Here is a 10865-nt window from a genome sequence, read left to right as displayed (position 1 = left end):
TCTCCCACTCCCATTGGATCGTCTAATTGCATTCCTAGGCTTCTATTCTTTGTAAGGGTTTTCTATTTATCTCTTCTTATTTTTCTTCTTCATTTGTTCAGCTATTTGCTTCTCTGTTTTTTTTCGGGGTTGTAAGATAAGTACTGGTGATGGGAGAAGGTTTTTCTTGCAAGTTGTGATTCATTTATTTGCTCTAATTTCCTTCATGTGATTTTTAGTATTTGCTTTCCACTCACAGGTTTCGTCTTGTTCAATTAGTGTTCTTTTTGTTTGCTCCATTTTTCTTTTAAATTTCTGTTGTTTTGGTTGCAGGTTTGGAGTCGTCACTTTGTTTTGGGTGTTATAGTTGTGAGTATACCACTCTTAGGTTTGGTTTTTTGGTAGTGATTAAATGTTCGTCACTCGTTGTCGTGTTAATGAACTAAGTGCTTTTTTTTGTGGGTTATTTGGTGTTTCTTTGGGTTGTTTATGAAGGGCTTGATGTAAGTGTCTTTTTGGATTTCTGGGATTGTTTGTCTCTGTTGTTTACTTTTATAGGTGTGTTTCTACGCATTACTTCTCATTTTGATCAAATAGCAAGAACCATACTAATTTTTTTTTTGTTATATAAGCTTGGAAGAGGTTGTTGTGCCTCTCATATCATTTAACATTTTCACTCTTAAACCCATGTATGTTCTTTCCATGTCTGGTCATATGTAAAACTGTTTATGTTCTAAAAATTGACATCGGAATTGCTCATCAGTTGGGTTTTATTTTGAAATTCGAGAAATAGTGTTGGACATTTCGTTTCTTTCGTTAGCACTTAATGACAATGTCAATTTTTAGAAACAATAAGAATACTTTAAGACAATATATAAAAAATAAGGGTGCAGTTAGTCCATTTCACAAATAGTAAAGATAATTTAAGGAAATTGTCCTTTTCTTTTTTCTTATTTAGTATTCACTTTGCTTGTTTGGAATTGATTTGGCTTTTTGTATGATGAGGATTGCAAGGAATGTGTGGCTTTAAGATAAAACAATTGCCTTGTAAGGGAATGGTTTGCCTGGTTATGTTGTCCATTGTTTATAGAACGAGAACCTAATTGATGCTAAGCATGGAAGGTGTATGGAATATATATGGCATTGAATTCCAATTTGAATGAAACGAGAGATCCAAAGTTCCCGGTTTTATTATTTTGATAGTGGCTGATTTGAAAAACTTATTGCTTTGTCGTTAGTAAAATAATATTTTTGGGAGGTTTGGGCTTCTTAATGGCTGAAGCTGAAGTTGGGTAGGTTATTAATAAGTTTGAAGATTTTCCAATTTAATTATTTTACATATTTTTAAATTATTTGCCATGAAAATACAAGTTTATAGAATTAATCTTTTTTACTGAATGTGATCAAACGGGTTGTGTTGGGCCATGTCGTGCAGGCCGTTCTAAGTTGGGTTGTGCTTCCCTCCCCTGGGATACTTTAGGGGGTTGGCCCAATCCCACGTAGGCCTGTGTCATGCCACAGGTCGGGCTGGTCTACAGGCCTAGTCTTAGGCCAGGCCGGGCCATGAATCGGGCTAATCCATGCTTTTTAAAAATTTTGAAAAAATAATTAAAAAGTTAACATAGATTAAAAAATAGGTAAAAATTTAAAAAGATCTTAAGTTTTATTTTATATGAATTTTGATGTATACAATTGTTTATATATGCAATAATAAAATGAAAAGGTATAATAAAATTGAAAATAAAATTTTATATTATACATATAATATACAGTTTGAGAACACACAGGCTCGTTCCGTGCCACGGGCAAAGTCTTAGGCCAGGCCCAGCCACAAACCGGGCTAAGCCATGTTTTTTAAAAATTTTGAAAAAATTAATGAAATTTTTAACATAAATTATAAAAGATCTAAAAATTTTATTTTAGCCCAAGACGGCATGGGCCCGTATTGTGCCGCGGGCAGGGATGGTATGCGGGCCAAGTCTTAGGCCAAGCCGGGCCACAAACAGAGCTAAGACTGTTCATGGGCTTGGTAGCATGATACTTCAGCCCGAACCATTAACAATGTTAAATTAATTAATTAATTAATTTGAGATAGCCTTTAACAATCTTGTGTTTATAATACATAAGTTTTATTTATTTATTTACTCGTTTACTAAATTATTTAATTAGTTAATAATTTAATATTCTAACAAATTATTATTACTAGCAAAGTAAGACATAAAATTGTGTATATATTTACTCTCACATGTTTGTCTATTTATCTCATTTATTTTACTAAATTTATTTATTTATTAAATTAAATTAATTATTATTTAACTATTTACAATTACTCCACTATATAAAACAAAAATACAATGACAAAAGTCATCTCTCCATCTTTCACTCTATTGCCTGATGGTCGTGATTATTTATTTATTTATTATTTTATTTTATTAAATTAAATATATCATTATACATAATTTTTTTTATTTTAATTAAACATTTTTTCCAATAAACTTTTAATTAAAAAATTTACCTTTCACAAATTTTTTTCCTATATAATAATTTACCTTTTGACATGCCACTTACCAGCATGTTTTACCGCTAGTTTTATTAATTTATTTTTAACTTTTCATTATTTTCTTTCACATTTTCTAAAAAAAAATTGTATTGCCCACGACCCAGCATGCTAGAGCCTGCCCAGGCCCGCATGCTGGCCCACATTATGACAAAAAAAATTGTCCACTCTTTTTCAGTTTTTCTCAAAGAAAAAAAATATGACAAAAAAACAAATAACTCTCGACCCATACTAAATTGTTATGTCTAGATTATTTTTCATAGATGAAAGATGCTATAAAGAGGGTTAGAGAAACCTCAGCTTCAATGAGGGAAGGTTTTAGCTGATTGGAGAAATCTCGGTGAAAAACAGCGCCCAAACTCTGATTTTGTGAGTTGCTGTTATGATCATCCATGAGGTTGTCATCAGCAATTTCACCAGAGTAATCAGCACTTGGTAGTTGGTAATCGTCTTTTCTTACTAATTGCTTAAATTTGTCAGTGTAAAATTAATTCAAATTTGTAATTTATATGGATCGTTTTATACTCTACATATTTGCATTCACACTTATTTGCATTATTTTCAAACGGAGCCTAAAGAAATATAATCCCCAATACGAAACCTTAGCAATTGATATTATTCATCAGCTTTCAACCCGAGAGAGAGAGAGAAGGTTTTGATTCCAATGATACAAGGGGAAAAAAAGAACTTATTGACTAGTTGTGGGGGATAAAGTATTCATGTAGAGATAAAATTGTAAGTTTAAAAATATTTGACCCATGTGAATGATATCGGATCTCCTACCCATAAGAACTCTGCTCATATCTACCCACATAACATTGCAGTCACACATGGAGAACATGTCATCCTCTAATGGTTCAACACGTTTCACTAACCTAGTGCCAATTGTATCAAGTGGGGCCACCCCACAGAATACACCTTAAGTGGTTTTGGAAACCAGAGGATATATTTAAGTTGTTAACATAAAAACTATGTAAAAATGCATTTATGGATGTTTTATTGGTAAAAATAAATTTATGTATGAAAATACTTATTTACATTAGGACCCGTGGGATGCATGAGTTTTATTAACATTGAACCAAAGGAGTTTATGATTGTTTAAGCTGGCTCCAACCACTCCTGTCATTTAAAATAGTTATATATTTAGCATAAATCTAGGTTCATCATTAAATTATAGAGTACTCTTAACAGTAAAATTACTGTCAATAATTTACAGAACCAACCCTGAAATCGATCTCGGAACTGTCAAGATCAAAACCGGTTCTGAAACTCGATTTTACATGATAGATTCTGGTTCCAAAATTCTGAAACCAATTCCTGAAGGATAGATTTCAGGTTTTGTCATAAAATTAAACCGAATCGATCCATACTAACCCCTAATTATACCTTTAGCATCAATTCCTCGATTGATTTTGCAAATTTAACAAAGTAGTGAGGAACTTATAACAAATATTTGAAAAACACCATCAACCTAGTTCAAATCCACTTAACAATGTCCTGCTTCTAATTCACATATATCCTTTTGCAAATTGTTCATACAGAGATCCATTCATCCACCCTCGAGGTTGTCAACTCCGTTACAAGTCCAATCTGTACAATGTGCTAACATGATTATTATCGTGATTATTTTCAGCATCTAATTTTTGCTTATTATTCTCTCAAAACACCCTAGTCCATTCCCCAGATATTCAATTAGACCACTTTAGAGTCCGTTTAGTTCATGGCCGGAATAAGAACCGAAATTAGAATCAAAATCCTTTGAAATCATAAAATTAGAATGATCTATTCCCATTATCTGTTTGGTTCAGATAGGAATGAGAATGAGAATTGGAATGGAATTTCATTCCCTAAGGAGGGGCAAAGACTGGTCATTCCCTCAAATGGAAAAATGTCATTCTAGTAGGAATGAGAATGGGATTCTGTTCCGCTCAACTAAACAGTTGGAGACGGAATAGCCCATTCCATGGTAGGTTCAAGGGGTAGTGTATCATTAGCAAATTTGGAAACAGGAGATAGATAGATTGATTTGTAGAATAAAATGAAGTTATTAATTACAAGCTTAGAAATGGTTGCATTATTAACACACAGCTGCATTCTGCACCTACTGCAAGAGTCTAGCCTCCCAGACAATTTCACAACCATTAGTTGGGTCTGTCCAAATGCAACTACAAGAAGTCGTAGTAATTGGAAATGTTTCCCGTTCCCCTGCTGGAATAAGAAGGCTAAACATGACTACACCCCATCAGATCTCAAGTTCAATAATCATCAAATATCTTCCCTCTTCCCCCCTTAAGTTATGTCAAATCTAATGTATCTCAAGCAGATCATTTTGACATGAACCAAACTATTGGTCAAATGAACATGGAACCCTTGAAAGCCAACATCAAACATTCAGGGGACATCGATCATACAGTGAGGCTGCATCTGGGCTGGATTCTTGAAACCTGACGAAATCTCAATTCCTTCTGTTAGTGTGTCTGTTGTGTTGTCCCATTTAATGGAGATATTTGAATGAAGGCCTGTTGTAAATAGGAAGAATGACTTCTCAAATTCTACTATTCGTCTACAGTAAGTTGGGTGTTGGGGGGAAGGGGTATCAATCCGCATTCATGCATTAAATCTGTATGATTTCTTGGCGAATTGGGTGTTGGTCTATACCCTATATGTTCCATAAAAGTTCACAAAATATTGACTATGGGATAACGCCACTTTCGTATCAGCATCTGAATTCTTCTCCATACTTCGTTATAATTCAGTAAAAATACCCAAACTAATGCAGCATCAGTGGACAATGTCGGGCGCCGGCGGCGAGCATTCATCTTTCCACTTTTTTTATCGAGCTGATCCAATGTATCAAATAAGAAATGCTCCTGCATAGATTTGCCGCCAATGCCGCCTCTGGCTATAATCCTATAAAGACGATACGAGTTATTTTCATCGGCTTCTTCATAAAAAAATTCTTGCGAGAGAGAAGTCGATCGGCGAGGCTCGACCGCCACAGAATGTCCGACAATATTTTTCTAATTGCTTCAATTGTAGCGTTCACACATCTCCTTCTGAGTCGGTCGGAATCATCCGGCATGCTCCCGGATGGCAGGTTCTATTTACCAATAAAATACCATTATCCAATGTTAGTCCAAGCTATCTATGTAGGGCCTTGGGAGGGGTAAAAGGGTACGGTAGTAACGGTACTAATATATCAAGTACTGATGGCCCCTAAATGGATAGATTACCATTTACCAATACCTTACAAATTTTGGTAGTTTTATAAGGTTAAGATCCCTATTGTCTTCTTATGTGATAATTCAAATAAGTACTAATAATTACACCTGTTAATGATACCTCAAAACGCTGCGGCCCAACCTAATTATCTTGAATTTGGATGATGTGTTGATTGTATTCAAAATTTGCAATCTGCATATGATTCAAATATGAATCTAATTATATGATAATATTTATTGATTTTAATATATAAATTTTATATAATTATATCTAAAATTATAAAAATGCATTTTTATATTATATTACTAGCAGGGACCCATGCGATGCATGGGAAAATCTGAACGGTTGAATAATTTTATTTACTATTAATTAATTGATAAATTATTAATCAAAATTTGCTATTAATTAACTAAAAATATTCAATAATATTTTTAATATTTAAATTTTTCATAATTGTATTTTCATTTAATGTTGATTTACAGAAAATAATTGTTGTTAATTTAATATGAAAAAAATATTTTTTAATAAATTTAATTTTATTAATCATTTGTAGTAATTTTAATAACTCTCATTATTTTCATTATTTTTAAATGAAATCTTGATTGACTTTAAATAAATAAAAATAATTACAGAAGTTAACATTTTTATTAATTCCACTAATAATTAACAATTATATAGGCAATGAGGCGGGTTTGGGGTGGGGCACCCCATCCCTGTCCCCGCCCCATAGTCAAGACACTCAACCCCATGCCCCATCCGTAGTGTCAGGCGGGTTCAAGGCAAGGCACCCACTCCCCATCAACCCAATATTCAATTTCATGACAAAAATGACCAAAAAGATATAGCTATTGAGTATCAGTCACATGGTAAATTTCTAAAAGTATACTAAATTATCTTTAATTTTCAAAAGTTTAATTTTATGCAAAGTTTTGAAAATATATTACGTTTGTATAATTTTGAAAAATTATTCAAATTTATTTTTAAATTGTTATTAAATAATTTATTTTTTTAGATGGTTTACATACAGAATTACACTAATTTATCTTATATTTTCTGATATAAACTAATCAATAATTTCCAATTTCCAATATTATACTAATTTATCTTAATAATTTGTGAAATTATTGGTTCAAATTACAGTTTTCCCTTTCCCATACTCATTTATTTTTAATAATTTACATAATTTTCAATAGTTTTTCAAAATTTTTCCAAAAGTACAACATTATATCTTTTAATTTCCAAAATGTTATTTTACAAAAATGTAGTTTTATGAAAACTTTATCACATTTGTGTAATTATGGAGATTTATTGAAAATTATTTTAAATTTTTATTAAATATTTATTTTTATTAAGTATTTTACTAACAAAATTACACTAATTTATCTCTTATTTTTCAAAATGAATTAATTAATAATTTCATTTTCCTATATTATAATATTTTATTCCCCCATCTGCATTCAGTTATTAACTATAATAATAGCAATAACTAAAATTTTATACTTTTTGATAATTGTTAAGTATAATCCTCAATTTTATAGAAATTAGTTAAAGAGTTTTCAATTTCTGTAAAATGTTGTAAATTAACATGTATATAATAGTATTTACCAAAATACTTTTAAAAAGTCATGATGAGTTAATTAATAACAATATTTATTAATTTTTGGTAATTTACTAACCATACTAATAAGAATATTTAATTTTTGCTAATTTACTCATCGTATTTATGAACTTTTTGTAATAACACTATTTAATACTCATTGAATATGGGTTGGATTAAATATTAACATTATTTAATATGAACATTTTAAATGAGAAAGAGTGCATAAAGATTAGGGGGAGAGATTTTAGGAATTTATTGGGGAGTGGGGTAAACGTGGACTATCTTGCTATATATATATATATATACAAAAGTTGAAAAGTAATTAAATTTATAATTATTTTGTATATTAAATCTAAATCAAATCCGAATCCATTAAGATTTGAATTCTAATCCGAGGTCAACAAAATCTGATCCATTTACAACCCTACTAATAATTTAGTTTTGGAGGCTTTTTGGTTAATCCTTTTTTTGGAGGGGGATCCTTACATATACTTTTTCATATTTTACTACTTTTTTGAAGCTTGACAAGGCACATATTTTATTACCTTTTTTATATGCATGCACATATTTTATGTTGGGGTCTCACAACCACCACCCACAAAATAAAACCACAAAGTGTTTTGAAATAACAACCAAGAAAATACAACAGTAACAAAAATAACGAAATCCAAGCAAAGACATAAAAATAAGCACCACCAAGAACACGAAGGATTTACGTGGTTCCGCCTTACCGCCTATGTCCATGGGAAAGATGAAAATTGTTCTTCATTATTAAAGAAATTGAGAAATAGTACAAGTACCTTGTGGTTTGCAATCCAAACCAACCCTTAACCTTTGTACACCCGCTTTACCTTTTTCTCTCACAACCCAAAGAACAAAAACAAGAGAAAAACTTCACTCTTACACCAAGAGCACTCTCTCTCTCTGCCTCTCACTCTCTCAAAAACTAACCATGCATACAAATGAGACTTTTTGCATGTAAAACCCTCTTTAACCTAAAGAGGGACCACACCAACCGTTCAATTAAAAATAATCCAGCGGTTGAAAAATAAAACATAACCCCAATAATCTCCACCTTGACTTATTTTTCAACCACCTTGGATATTTACCATTTATGCCTCCACCTGTTCACAAACACTACAAATCTCCATTAGCCTTATAAAACAAACACCACTAGTTACACATAACTTGAATCACTTGGTCCTGACTCCACCTGATTTAAACCAAATGGTCAATGTACTTGTGTAACTGCACCTACGCTAACAGTCCTACTTAACTCCAGATAGGGACCTCGATCCTTCCTCTCTCCCAACAGAAATATTACTCTCACTATCATATGTACGTAGGAAACTTGTAGCACTTGTCTCCACCTTATCTGGAAAGAAACTCTCTATGTGGCCACACTACCTTGCACACTCTATTTCCAACATCCTATTAAGGCCATGGAAACCATTATACTCCCAACCAGATGATGTAACCCTTGCACTTTTCTCCCTTCATCAAGACCATACCGCCACGTGTGATTTTCATGACTCCACCTATAGCAAAGACCTTTCAACCATCAGAATCCAATCAACTTAGTGATATTAGATTCCTATACAATTTTGGAACATATGCCACATCACTCAAAGTGTGAACCGCTCTATCAAACATGTTATTTTCATTGTCCGAACAATCGTGATGCCACACGTAGATCCACCACCCAATGAGAACGTACCAAAATATTATTTCCTGTAGCAAATATACATAGAAGACCTAGAATCTAAAACCCACTCATTTGGAGAAAAATTGCATGTACCTTCAGAGACTGTGAGAACATCTCCATCATCATTCGATGCAATATCCATGCTTCCAGATTCATTCCCACCCTTTTTTCATGCAGGACAATCTCTCTTCATATAACCAAATTCCTTGCATTTGTAACGTTGTACTTTGCCCTTTTCTCTGGCCTTGGATTTAGACCTGCTGCTCTCAAATCTCCTATCAGATGACCTTCCTTTCTGATCTAAGAAGCAAAAGGCCCTTGTCTTCTTTCTCCACATTGACATCAACATTCCCTAGTTGATCCAAGATACTATTGAACACATTCAGGTGTTCCGGAAGATTCCCACCTTCTCCCATATTCAGCCCGTACAAATGTCGCTTCATGTATAACTTTGTAGTTAAGCTTTTTCCCAAATAAAGTTTCTCTAGCTTGTCCCACAACTCTGGTGCAGAATTTTCCTCCATGACATTAAACATAATGTTATCAGCCATGAACAATCATACTAACACACTTTGACTCGATGCCCTCCTAATTAGCACCTTCATGTCTTTTGGCTTACCATCCTTTCCCTTCAATGTTTTAGCCAAACCTTGTCAAACCAGGATGTCCTTTACCTTCTTAACCATAAGGTAAAAATGTCTTTGCCATCATATCTCTCAATCTGAAACTGAGAATTTGTGTCATTTGTTGCTAGCGTCTCTTTTGCAATTTCATAAATACTTTGTAAACACCAACCTTGGAGCTCCGATACCACTTTGTCGGGGCCTCACAACAATCACCCACAAAATAAATCAACAAAGTGTTTGAAATAACAACTAAGAAAATCCAACAGCAATAAAAATAACATAATCCAAGCAAAGACAAATAAAAATAAGCACCATTGAGAATACAAAGGATTTACGTAGTTCAGCCTTTCCGCCTACGTCCACAAGAGAGATGAAAATTGTTTTCACTATAAAAGAAACTAAGAAACAATACAAGTATCTTGTGGCTTGCAACCCAAACCAATCCTTAAAACTTATACACCCACTCTCCATTTTTCTCTTACAACCTAAAGAACAAAAACAATAGAAAAACTCCACTCTTACACCAAGAGTACTTTCTTTCTCTTTACCTCTCACTCTCTCAAAAACTAACCTTATATACAAAAGAAACATTTTATATGTAAAACCCTCTTTAGCCTAAAGAGGGACCACACCAACCGTTAGATTAAAAATAATCCAGCGGTTGAAAAATAAGACAGAACCCCAACATTATATTACTTAATCCTTGTAAAATCTCACTTATGACATACATTTATATTGTCTTGTTACTATAGCATATCCACAATACCAAATGGGAACATTTCTGTTTACAGTACAGAGATATACCAAAAAGAAGCTTCTAGCAAGGTTTTTAAAACCGAACCAGACAAGGAAACATTCTGGGGTTCGGTTCTTGGGTCAAACAGATAGGCCACTTTGAGAAAAATAAAAAAATAGAAAAACATAAATGGTCAAAAACCATTATCCGGGTCGACAGTTCAACCGCCTAGGTCAGTGGTTCGTCAACCAAATCAACAGTTTTTGGCCAAAAAACAGTTTTGGGGTGAAACGGAAACAGTCAAGCGACCAATTTTGAAAACACTAGCTTCTAGCAATGCTTAAAGGCTTGTATTTAGTAGACTTGGTTCCTTGTTTTCTCCAAGAACTCCTGTTGATGCTTATTTCTCCTCGGATGTGTACGGTTATCAGCAGAATGCA

This window comes from Nelumbo nucifera, chromosome 1 (genome assembly GCF_055504915.1).
Source record: "Nelumbo nucifera cultivar China Antique chromosome 1, China Antique-T2T, whole genome shotgun sequence".
In the NCBI taxonomy this organism is placed as follows: Eukaryota; Viridiplantae; Streptophyta; class Magnoliopsida; order Proteales; family Nelumbonaceae; genus Nelumbo; species Nelumbo nucifera.
Note: the sequence above shows the minus strand (reverse complement) of the source record.